This window comes from Danio rerio, chromosome 4 (genome assembly GCF_052040795.2).
Source record: "Danio rerio strain M-AB ecotype USA chromosome 4, GRCz13ab, whole genome shotgun sequence".
Lineage (NCBI taxonomy): Eukaryota > Metazoa > Chordata > Actinopteri > Cypriniformes > Danionidae > Danio > Danio rerio.
The window spans coordinates 53,416,871-53,427,500 of record NC_141024.2 but is presented as its reverse complement, the minus strand read 5'-3'; the positions used below and the strand labels follow the sequence as shown (position 1 = coordinate 53,427,500).

The window sequence follows — 10,630 nt, the reverse complement described above, 5'->3', positions numbered from 1 at the left end:
GTTTGAGAGAGTGTCTTTGTGTGCTGAGTGTTTGCTAGTTTCAGCTTGGCGCAAGAGTGGTTTTGAGGCGTTGCGCTACGTTGTTTAAATAGCAAATGTATTAGCGCTCATATGTGCACCCATAGGCATTCTGGTCTAAAAAGGAAGGCGTTCTGAGGCGCGTTGCTATTTTGAAAAACTATAATAGATTTTTCAATAGACCAAAACAAACCCGGTCTAAACTCCGGCGCAGAGTTAAGCCTCGCTTACACACTGCTTAATACGCACAAGATGTAGAGCAATACGCAAATATCTTTACATATGAAAAAATTAAATATTAAGGATATATATAGGATATAAATATAAAGGATTAAAATATTACAAAACATTATTTTCTAGCCTACATAAATATGAAAAACCACTGCTTTTATGTCTTCTTCATCTCGGGAGGCTTTTTCAGTTCATTCATAACAATTTGCTTTTGTATAATGTTATTATTATTAGCAGTATTATTTATTATATCCATATTTATCTTTGTTTTATTAAAAACAAGCTTAGATTTGCCCACCTGTCAGGTTTTAGACCATATGGGGCACAGCATGTGTTTTAGGATATAACTCAGGTTTTTGAACACACTTCGTTATTATTGTTCATTTATTAGTTTGCTGGAAATTAGAACTGAATTTAGAAATAGTTTTGAAACAAATATTTGCGCTTAACAAACGAAATTAATTATTTATAGGCTAATTGATGTCTGTTCATAAAGGTTTCCCTATCCACGAGAGCGAAAGTGAAAGTAGATCAATTATCTCTCATTCTTGCGCGGTAGATGCTCTGTTTAACTGTTTTCTGTTAAAAAAAAAAAACTGTTAACTGTTTACTTGTGAAATGCTCAGTTTTTCCACTTAGACTTACTTTACGCCCTGTAAATAGCAAATGCTCTATTGCGTGACGCAGCTGACTTTTAAAGGGAATGGGAGATGAGACTCTGATTGGTTTATTCTCAAAACACACCTATAACTCATTAAGAAAATAAACTCAACTCTTTTAGACCATGCGCCACAGCGCAAAGCAGATTTTCCCGTCCTTAAATTAGCAGATATGGATTCTGACACGCCCTGAAAGCGTTTGCGCCCTGCGTTTTCTGTTTTGCGCATGGACCGTCAAAATAGAGCCCAGAGTGTAAATATCCAGAATAATGGATAAAAAGAGTGAGGATATGGTCAAGTAAATAAATAAATGAAAAAAAAAGTGCGACTGCAGTCTGCGCAAAAGGAGCGCAAAGTGGGTGTCATTGAATACAGCTCTCATCTGATTGGCTGAGAGGTACGAGTTGCCCTGACTCTGGCAGGAAAGTCTCAAAAATACACACACATGTATCCAGGGGGAGTCGTACGTGAAAGAGGATTAGCACATTCTCATTCAGGATGAACTCGCAAGTTTTAAACATTCAAAACTTTTTGTACACTCTTATACATTTGCAAATGGTGTTTTGCATTTGTGAAACGTATTTTATGAAAATGTATTTTTATTTTGTGGACGTGAAATTTTTTTGTGAATTTAAATAAATATTTTATGCACGTGAATTTGGTTTTATGCACGTGTGTGTGTGTGTGTGTGTGTGTGTGTGTGTGTGTGTGTGTGTGTGTGTGTTTGTGTGTGTGTGTTTGTGAGAGAGAGATAAAGAGAGAGGATTGATTTTGATTTTACCTAACCCTTTAATTGCAATTATTGAGTGATTGTTCATCTCATTTCCACATGTGGTATTATTGACATCAGTTTATTTATAAAAGCAAGTCTTCATTGATGACAGAACACAGCACAGCATCACAACACCATTCACACTCAACAACAGTCACTGCATTTGTCAAGTTACAGTCATTAAAATCAACATTAATTCTAGAAGTAATCCTGTTTTTAATAATAGATGCAGGGTTTTGTCCATTTCTTTGTTGGATTTTATTTCTCCTAGAAACACAGATTGCTCATTTTGCTGGGCCAATAAGAAATGAATTAGTGGACATTTGTATTTCTGAATTTGCTTTACTGAAAACCTAAAATAAAAACATTTTTTGTACAAAAATTACCCATTCATGAAAATAAAGCAGTCAGGATATTAAACAGTGAAGAAAGTCTCGTACACTCTGTAAAACAATGAACAATAGTTTCTCTCTCTGGACAAAATGGACACGTCTCACTTATATTAGGGGTCATTTGTGTTCACAGCTACAGCACCATGTAATATTCTCCACTGCAAGTGTCCTCCTCTTCTCATCAATGCTGCTTTATAGACCAATTACCAACCTACGTCACACATGACGTCACACGGGTCCCCGGTTGCAAAAAACAGACAGGCTGCAATGGGAAAGATGTAGTGTTTTGCGGTAGGATGCCGAATTCGAGTCCAAAAATAGAAAACTTAACTTTTACCATACATCACACACTGCTTTAATACCGACTGCAGACGTCTTTGGATATAATTGACAGCAGCTGGCCACCTATCTACACTCATTAGTTAGCCAATCAGATCTATCCTAACCCACTATAAGTAGCCTAGCTAGACATTACTCCCTTATCTTCGTTTTCCGAAGAAACCCCCCATTCACCCCTTTCTCCTCCTTTTCTCCTTTACAAAAGGGGGAGCTCTCGAGAACCACCTGATCTTGTACTCCCCTCACATGCTCTATGGACCTGGCGGGAGCCCTGGGCTCAACTATCTCCGAGCTCAGGGTTCTCTCCCGGGAGAGCATGCCAAACCTGCTTACAGCTGTCAAGCAATATCTAAGTGTGAACTCTTGAAATGGGAGCTGAATGAATCAGACACATCACTCGTTTTTGGTTGCTAAAATGATTTCAGCAAAACCGTTACATATGGTTAACTAAACTGCTGACACTGAATGCTAAGAATGAAACGTGAAAGTAATGTTTATTAAGGTAAACTTAGTTTTATATTCACAGATTCATTCAGTGACAACTTGTGACACTCTCCCTATATTGTTTACCACGGCACTTTGAATATTCGGTCTGAAATAACCTGCAAGTGTGACTTGAAAACAACATTAGCATTGTTTATTTGACTGTGAACAATGTTGCACTTTGATAGTCATTGGCTGCTGCTAATATGATTTCGCTATTTAGAGTTTGCAAATAATTTTTTTATGAAATTATATTATTAAGGAGAAAGTCTGAATGTGCGAATATAAAACCAACTTTACCTTTATGTGTAGGTTCACATACCCTGCCATACAGGTGCAGCTCACTGTAAGAATGCAGTTGTTTTGCGTGTTGGTGATTAATTACCCAGGCCTTGTATAACGTTAGCTCCGTCTTGTTTCTTTATCTTTGGCTAGGCGGAATCTCTGTGTTTAGCTCTTAAATCTGGTCATCATGGAACATATTTCTTGCACATTACCACAAAGAACAAAATTGTTGGCATCTAAAGAATTGTAGACCTTTAACTTCTCTCTTGTAAAATCACTCGGAGCTTCAATGAGATTGTATATTTGGGGCTGGATGCTTGGTCACTTCGTCTTATCCAATATTCATTGGGAGGGTGCTATCGCAAATGGAGCTGTCAGATGAACGCCGCTCACTTTAGCGTTAATTTTGCCGAATCACTGTGCTTATCACTAGGCGACGAGCTGTTATAATATGCTGTATGCATTATGTAAATAATATATATAATATGTAAGTAATATATCTTATTTCTAAGACAACAACAAACTCTGCACTGCATCTGATGTCATCCCCTCGCTGTAAATGCTAGGGCTCCCGGTTGCTTTCTGCCACCTCCCTGCGCGCGCATCCTGAATGTTTACAAACATGGTAATTGGTCTATAGATCATTCTGCATACTCCTTTCATTACTTCTCTCAACCGTGGCATTTTTTTGGATACTAATATGTCCATCATTCCTGGAGTGTCATTTCCTGACACTTCTAAGCGGCCCCCGAAAACCACCGGCTCTTCAAGACTCTTGGGCCCAAACAATAGTTTCTGGATGAACTGCAGTTTATACGCTGCTCCTCTACTCACAAGACCAACCAAGCCTTTACCTTCTTCATCTTTTGGTAAGAAGAGAACACTTTGACTTTCCCACCAAGTTGTTAACTATAAGTGTGCGGCCTCTATACGATAACTGGGGAAGTAACCATTTCCATTTCTGTAGAAGTCCTTGGATTTTCTCAAGCGTACCATTCCAATTCTTCTGAACACAGTCATCTTCACCCAAGGTATTTTAAGCCACCTTTCTTCCATGTCAAACCTCCAGGTAACTTGGGAGGGACACCGCTCCAGCTGCCCACAAGCAGGGCTTCACTCTTTCCCCAGTTGACTTTAGCAGAGGATATCTTCTGAAAATCACTTACAATAAAATCCAGTTTCTGAATATCTTCCGCATTCGATATGAAACAACATCATCAGCATAAGCAGAAAGATGCAGAGAAACGTCACAATGAGGAACACACACACCCTTTATCTCAGAGCTTAGTTTATTCAGCACAGGTTGGATAGCCAGTGTGTACAACATCCCAGACACAGCACATCCCTGTCTAACTCCTCTCTGTACTGTAAAAGCAGCGCTCAGACCACCGTCGACTTTTAATACACTTTGAATGTCTCTGTACAAAACATTGATCATATTTACAAACGCTGGGCTCAAACCAAACATTTCTAAAAGCTTTTTTATATATTCATGTTGTAGACGGTCAAACGCTTTCTCTTCATCAGTCCAGATCAGTCCACAATTAATACCCAATTACTTCTAAAACATCTATAACCAAATAAATATTTTCAAAATTTGATCTATTCTGTATTTAATAATGTTGATTTTGGTGTATTACTTGACCTATTACCTTACTCAATCGTGTAGCTGATGCTGATGACAGTATTTTATAATGGGTGCACTGAAGTGATGCTGGTCTCCAGTTGCTTCTTCTTTGCAAGTCTCCTTTATTGGTAACACAGTAATTACAGCTCTTCTGCAGCTTAATGGGAGTAAACCTTTATTTAAACTGTCATCAAGAACCAAAAGAACATCATCACCTATCACAGACAACAAATATTTATAGAAATCCACTGGGATTCATCAACACCTGGAGTCTTTCCACTTCCCATACTCATTACCGCTGTGTATAATTCATTCTGTGACAATGAGAGCTCAAGCATGGCATTAGAGTCTTCATCAGTGTTTGGGAGATCTTTAACTTCTATATGATCTGTATAATTCTGAATAAAAGTGAACAGCATGTTTATGTATGTCACTGGATTATAAAGTTCCTCTCCTGCATTATTTTTTAGTGAATGAATAATTCCACTTTGGCCATTTTTCTGTTCTAGATTAAAAAAGCTTAGAAGGAGCATCCATTTGTGTAATGTTTATTAAACCTGAATGAATGAATGCTCCTTGTGCTTTTACTCCTCAAAGGTCAGCCAGCAAATCTGTGTTTGATTTTCGGGTTTCAGATTAATCATAGCTGCTGTTGTGTTAAACAGGTCTGTTAGTTCATCCTCTCATTTCTTCATGGATTCAGGAACTCCTTTAGTGACATTAAAAGTGTATTCTTGGCATAATTGTTTAATGTGAATCTTGCCACAATCCCACCATTGCTGCAGTGAAGAATAAAGATGTTTTTCTTCTTTAAAATTCCTCCAAAAAAAGAAAAGATTTCAATAAATTTCTCATCTTTTAAAAGAGACGTATGAAAATGCCAATAGGCACTCCTAATCTTCACAGAATTAACAATTATAGTACAAATAACAGAAAAGTGATCTGAAAACCCAACCGGAACTATTTTACAATCTTTGACACAATCTGCTTGAAAATGAAACATGTAAAATCTATCAAGCCTTGCCATTGAAATAAAATGATTCTTACTATGTGCCCAAGTGTGCTGTCTATTTTCATGATGATCATTCCTCCACACATCACATAAATCAAACATTCTTACTAATTGTGGAAGCACTTTCAGTGAAGCAGGATGTGTTTCTGAGTGATTTGGATCTCTCTTCTCATTCTCTGTGCTGTTAAAATGAAAAAAAATCTTCTGATTTGATATCTTTAAGGACAGCACTAAAAGCATTGGAGAAATCTATTCTTTCATCTACTTTTGTAGGAGCGTAAATATTATAAAAAGTCATTAAAATATTCTCAAGTTTTACTTTAATTTGTAATAAACGTCCTTTGACTATTTCTTTCTCTCCACATAGAATTGGTGAAAACTGCTGTGAAAGCAATAGAGCTACTCCTCCACTATTAGAGGACATGTGACTCATGAACACTTGAGCATCCCATTCTGTTCTCCAGTCTATTTCATTAAATAAAGCACTTTGAGACTCTTGAATGAAGGTCACATCAATACGTTTCATCTTTATAAACTCAGACAGACACATTCTCTTCTGACTGTTTCTAGCAGCATTCAAGTGTAGAGCTCCAATCTTAAAGTCTCTCATAAATGATAGAAACAGTCAAAAACAGAAGAAGCTATCACACCATGTCCTGTTCTTCATCTTCACGCATTTGTTTTCTCATTTTTCTCATGGATTTTCTAAGACGCTACACTTCCTGATCACAGAAAGCACCTTCCTTCATGCACCTCTTTACATCTCTTATAAGAGCAGATGGATCTGGACAATAGTCTTCAGCTTCAGTCTCTTTCTTTCTCTTGAAAGCTTAGGTAGTTGTTCAGTGTTGTACACCACTGACTGCTCTTCATCCTCATTTAGTGATGAAGAAAAGAGCAGCCTGAATCATTGGAGTCTGAAGAATCGCTGTCATTGTCTGAAACTGCACTTTCAGTTTCGCTCTTGTCTTCTTTGGCTTGTGTCATTGTCGTCTTACCTCTGCCTTTTCTCCTTTTTATTGGAGCTTTGAAAAATCCCTCAGTTTGCATTTCCGCTTCATTTCCAGCCTCGTTGCTTTTTCCAGTGACTGCTATATTTTTTGTCAATACTGGCGTAACAATGTGACCATTCATGCCATCTATCTCAGAATTAACTGAAGCAGGTACAACAGAAGGCCCTGCAACAATTTCAGCCAGAGTCAATGTATTTGATTCAGACTCTACTGCCACCTCAGAGACTGAACCATCAGCAGAAGATGCCACAGTCTCTGCAGCAGGTGTAATGTCAGAAACAGCAGCAGGATCAATCGCATCAGGGCAAAAAATTGACCAAATGACCAAAATGTCCACAGCTAAAACATTTCATTACACTCTCTGAAGTAGCATAGATTGTGTAATTAAAGCCCTCTACTTTAACATTGAAAGACAGATTTAACCCGTCTGTGTTGTCTTTTAACACCATATAGACTTGTCTTTTAAAAGATACTATTTAATTTAGTTATAAACGACTCTTGTAACAGCCTTTTGTTGTTGGATGCTTTTAGACACTTCCATGGAATCAGTAAGCCCTGTTTTACTTGGTTTAAAGCAGACATGTGGTAAAGATCTAGAATAGACTTATGGCTGGTGTCAGATCGGCTAGCTTCTTTTATTAATCGCTGTACTGTTTCTCAATCTCCGCTAACTGATCATGTGTGTATTGATCTTAAAATATCGAAGGGTTCCAATCGCTTTTTTTAGACGGGCAGGGTATTGGAAACTAAATACTTCCTTTTCACAATACTCATCACACTGTTCAGGTATTAAGGAAATAATTGAACAAATTAAATTTGATTCAGACTCTGCAATTAGGAAATGGGAAATCTTTTAATGTCGAATTTCTCTATACAGTTTGGCAAAGAACTCTCCAACACAAGGGAATTAAAGAGCTCTGCAATCATTCAGGACATAAATAATAGTGTATGTCTCTCCTCTCCTAGCGAACAGGAAAAAGAGAAGTTATATACACTGAAGAAAGACCTTGATACTCTTTATGTGGAGACGGCTGAAGGTGTGTTCACAAGGTCAAGTGGCCAGAATTTGGAGAAAATAATTCAACCTATTTTTCTTATTTAAGAAAAGAAAAGAGGTGAGCAGAAAAGCATATCAACCCTTGATATTAATGGTCACTTAATCTCAGATGAAGGAACAATATTAAAGTTTGTATATGAGTTTTCCCAGTCTTACTTCTTCCTTTCAGCCAGAATGCTCTGATCAATTCTTCTGTAATGTTCAGTCATTTATTCCAATCATTAATGATGATCATCATGATCTTTGAGAGACTGTAATAACTGTAGAGGAATTGGACACTGTAATTACAATAAACCCATTTAATAAAAGCCCAGGAACAGATGGTTTGTCATTTGATATTTATAGGCTGTTTTGGAGTGACATAAATACTTGTTAATTATGTTGAATATGTTTAAAGACTGCTTAGATAGAGGAGGATTAGCTGAATCAATGAAGCAAGGCATAATCACACTGATCCCTAAACCAAATAAGGAGAAACCTTTTCTTGATAACTGGTAACTCTGCTTAATTCTGATTATAAAATTCTCACCGCAGTATATGCTAGAAGATTAAACACATTTCACTCTCACAATCAGGTTTCATGAAGGATCGACATGTTTCAATAATATCCGTCTTGTTTTAGACCTTTTAGATTGCTCAGAGTTGGTGAACGATGATGCTCTCATTTTGTGTTTAGACTTTTACAAGGCCATCAACACTGTCGAGCATCCCTTCATGTAGGACGCTTTGAAGCATTTTGGCTTTGGTCAAGAGTCTGTGAGAACTGTTCAGACTCTGTATAAAGATTTCACTAGTAATGTGTCTTTGCATCAGCGAGCTTCTCCACGTTTTTTCATTGGAAGAGAAATCAGACAAGGTTGTCCTGTTCCTCTTTTCTGGTGGTTGCAGAGCTTCTTCATCTTTATGTGGTCGATTGCTCAAATGTTGAAGGTGTTCAAATAGTGCAGATGATGCATGTGTCTCTATACATAATAATAACAAGTCCCTGAAATATCACAGGCATTAAAATGATTGTCGAATGCTTCTGGCCTTTCTGTTAATCAGAAAAATCTGAAATGATGACAATTCTTTATTCTGATATCTCAGATGTTTGTGGAATTAAGGTCAAGCACACCATCACATATTGAGTTATTACAATTAAAGAATGTTCTTCTGAAAGGATCATAACTTTTCTAAATGTTTAAAGAAAGTCAAAACTGTGTTTAATTGCTGGTCTCAGAGGAACCTGACTATCCATGGACGTCTTCTACTTTCCAAAGCTGAAGGAATATCAAGGCTGCTCTATCCCGCTCTCTCCTTACAGTTTATGTTAATCCCGAAATGTTTACAGAGATTGATAGGGCTATATTTCAGTTCATCTGGAAAAACAGGACAGAATATGTCAAAAGAAAACAATAACCTTTTCGAAAGGTGGACTCACTGTTCTTGATTTGACAATGTTTAAAATGAATTGGATGAAACACTGCCTTTCCCAAAGTCATTCACTGGTTTTATATAACAAATCTCTTCTTTGACAAATGTGTTGGATTAAACTTTTTGCTTTCTTGTGACTCCAAATGTACTAAACTTCCTATTAAATGATCAACCTTTCATAAGCAATCATTAGAAGCATGGATGTTACATGTCCATGTATTTATTATTTATTTATTTATGTTACTTTGTCGCCCTCTAGTGTTTTGTTGCTGTTTGACCATTGACTGTTTGCGATTTAAGAGCTCGCGCTGCAGTGTTTCAGTGACGGGGATTTGAGCGGCCGTCCAGACGTGGAGTGGTGCTCCTTTTGTTTTCAGCCTTCGTTTATTCTGTTTTCTTCCCATGCTTTGTTTATATTTAGTTATTCAGTTAATAAAACCCCTAGACCGATCCGTTTGTGTTTTCCCTTATTTGATGTTGTGACTGTGGTCATAACATTAATTGGGGGCTCGTCCGGGATTTGAACCCGGGACCTATCGCAATTGCTTTTAAACAGAACTTTTCTCCACACACCAGCATTCTGTGGAATAACCAGCATGTGCTGCACAAAAACAAGGGGATTATTTGAGTTTCAGATTTACTGAGTAGCAGTGGTGAGATTTACACTCATCAGGAAATGCTTTCCTCTTCAGGGACTGTGTTTTTGCACGATGATTATAACGGGATTGTGGAAAGCATCTCTAATAAACTGCTTTACTTAATGAAAATTCATCTGACTTATAACTCAGTCTCAAAGCAAACTCAAACACTGTGCTTGGTGGTGTCAGTATCTCAGATCAAAAGTGTAAAAACTTCCACATCAGGAAATGTCTCATTCACAAAAGTCGCTGTTTCCCGAAAGACATTCTGAAATGGAAACAATACTTCTCTTTACCTTTTATAGATGATATTTGGTCAACAAGTAATACCATTTACTCCCAAATAAGGTCAAAGAAGTTCATTTCAGAAGATTAGACAGGTGTTACCCCTGCTATATATTTATTAATACATTTAATCAGACATTTCAGCACAATGCTCTTGCTGTAACACTGAGCCTGAAAGTCTTCTACAGCTCTTCTGTTCTTGTACATTCTCTGATGATTTCTGGAAACAGGTTCAGGGTTGATTTCTGATTCATTTTACAACATAATTAATTTTGAGGAGTGCATGATTCTTCTTCTGAGTTGTAAAACTGCCTATGATGCGCTCGATAATGCTTTGAAGTTGATCATTTTTACACAAGGCAAAGTCTCTTACTCCCTCCTTTAATTTGTTCTGTAAAGATTTACA

At 37.2% G+C, this 10,630-nt stretch overlaps 3 protein-coding genes across 6 annotated transcripts in view; 2 read left to right on the top strand and 1 right to left on the bottom strand.

Moving 5' to 3' along the window:
- Positions 1–5,859, top strand: part of si:ch211-271g18.1 — a 23,658-nt gene extending 17,799 nt beyond the window's left edge. The window contains exon 8 of one of the 2 annotated variants that reach the window (XM_088649612.1): positions 1–5,859. This exon is cut by the window's left edge and continues 2,808 nt beyond it. The gene's annotated coding sequence lies outside the window, so the exon portion shown is untranslated. The other variant, NM_001444617.1, reaches the window with a different exon arrangement.
- The window catches only part of LOC137490924 (uncharacterized), a 671,652-nt gene that overhangs the window by 86,021 nt on the left and 575,001 nt on the right, over positions 1–10,630 (bottom strand). The window lies entirely within an intron of this gene.
- si:dkey-151g22.1 overlaps positions 1–10,630 on the top strand; it is a 472,026-nt gene that overhangs the window by 18,895 nt on the left and 442,501 nt on the right. The window lies entirely within an intron of this gene.